Source organism: Microtus ochrogaster, chromosome 19 (genome assembly GCF_000317375.1).
Source record: "Microtus ochrogaster isolate Prairie Vole_2 chromosome 19, MicOch1.0, whole genome shotgun sequence".
NCBI classification, from domain to species: domain Eukaryota; kingdom Metazoa; phylum Chordata; class Mammalia; order Rodentia; family Cricetidae; genus Microtus; species Microtus ochrogaster.
Window position 1 is genome coordinate 59,293,363 of NC_022021.1, and position 2,440 is coordinate 59,295,802.

The window sequence follows — 2,440 nt, forward strand, 5'->3', positions numbered from 1 at the left end:
TAGAAAGTGTTGTCGTTTATAAAACAGCCAGACCACAGCACTTTATAAAGGCCTCCAAGATAGCTGAGGCTTGGACACATTGACACACAGTGTGTTCTAATTGTTGTCTATGGAAACAAATCTTGGGCATCTTTACGCTGTATTTATAAAGGTAACTACTGTAGAGCAAGATCAAGAAAAACTAAAGCACTTTAGAAAATATTTACTTCAGATGTAAATGATTTTACTTGTAAATGATTTATTTTACTTAAAAGTAAATTATATTTTCTTAAAGATAAATGTTAAAGTTTTAAGAAAAAAGCCCTGATTTCTTTGTCTGTTGAGTAAGCCATTGCTCCTGAGCGTTTCCGGAAGTCAGTCTTTTTCTGAGCTGGATACACTCTAGCTCAGAGCGTGGGCATAGTTACGTCTTGAATCATTCTTCCCCCTTCCTGTATCCTCTCTTCAGCTGCTGAAAGTCTCTGTTATCTGCCTGTTCCGTTTGCTCTGTGGGAACGTATGTGGAAGAAAGCACCACTTGGTACTTGGTGCCTTCAGCTCTTCTTGTTGAATGGGAATGGCTGCCGGCATTCTGCCTTTTAGGGAGAAATATCTGAGTTAGTTTCCAGTCACGGATGGATCAATGGACAGCTTTGATGCCTTGAGCCTCCCACACTTAGTCCCCTTCCAAACAGCCCTGCTCAGCGGCTTTCTCTCCCATCTCTTTCAAGTTCCCTTCAGGCATTCCCTAGCAGGGTCAGGTACCCTACACCTTCTTAGTTTTGGTCCATGAGAGGGAAGGATACCTGGAAGGTGATTGTCCATATTCATAACCTTAAAGTTTTGTCACGTTGAATAACAAAAAAGCATTAATATTGAAAAATAGCAAGTGTTGGTGCTCAGCCGGGCATTCTGGGGCAGAAATAGTTGGTCTCCTACAGACCAGCCTTCTAAGCTGGACTACACTGAAGTTGAAATTTGGATTTGCTACCTTGAAAACTATCGAATTCCTTTCATTTCTGAGAGCACTGTTTGGTGTTTTGTTTCATGAGTACTTCCTAAATATATTTACAGAGGAAGGTAGGCTCAGCATGTTGTCTGGGAAATGGTGACGGGGACTCAGGCTCCCTCCCGTCTACTGTTAGAAACATAAGCTGGGATGTATGTGCGTGCTTTGGAACCGAGAGTGGGCTATTAAAGTTGAGTTTTACAGCACATGCGTCTTAACCCCGAAATACTTCTAGTCAGATCAAGTTAGGATGATGTTTTTCAGGCAGCTTGCAAGAGTGAGATCTTAGATTTCATAATGTAGTGCTCGAGAAGGAGATTAAAGATGGATAAAATGGAATGTATTCTCCTGCTAAGCAAACTGACAACTACCATTTTTTCACTGAATGTCACCAGGGTGTGTATCATTAGTCTGGTGTCTGTCAAGGAAGGAAAACCTTCATCCAATTAAACTCCGGCATTAACACTTTTATATTCTTGATTTTTTAAACTTATGGTTGTTTAAAACACTTTTTGTCTTATTTGGACATAGATTTGCTTTTATTATTTACATGAAGGTTGTAAATTCATAAGAAGAAACATATGGGGGCTGGAGAGATGGCTCAGTGGTTAAGACTGGCTGCTCTTCCAGGCAATGGTTCAAATCCCAGCACCCATATGCTGCTAACCATTGTCTGTAGCTCCACGATCTGACACCCTCATACAGACATACATGCAGGCAAAACACCAATGCACATTAAAAAAATTTAAAAAAGAAGAAATATCAATTCAGTAATGGTTCAAACATTCCTAAGATGATTGACATTCATATCTGAGCCTTCTGAAGTAATGTCTCTGTTTGTTTGTTTGTTTATAAGTAGATGATCTCATGGCTACACAGTCAGAACATTCCTTAAATGAGAACTCCCACTGGTACCTTTAGAATCTGTTCTGAATAACTGACATCCATCTTGAAGGTTTTAATGTGCAAATGGCAGCAATGACAGTATTAAGATGTGCACCTCAGAGCTAGTGGCACGGGTTAAAAAAATTCATGAGCATATTATAATTAAAAATTTTAAGTGGATACCTTACATATAGTTTTTTTCTGTTAGAAATCCTCAGAGCAATCTCTGTGTATTAATCCTAGTAAAATGGGTGAGATATGACTGAAAAAAAAATCATTACTTTGGAGGCTTCTCAAAATTCTGGGTTTCTAAGAATTAATTGGTTTATTTGTTTAAAACAATCCAAATCCCCAGTCCTTCATCAGATGCGCCAAGCTGGAATCCTTGGCTGTGTTCTTTCTGACAGGCTCCCCAGCCTGCTGTGGTGTAGATAGCCTGGTGACTGAGACACATCACCCCGGGACACCCTTGGGCGCCATGCTGCGTCAATTTACAGATTAGAGTCCTGCAAACTTCACAATGGCCATGGCAGCTGACAGAAAGCAATGTTCCTTTTCCTTTCCTCC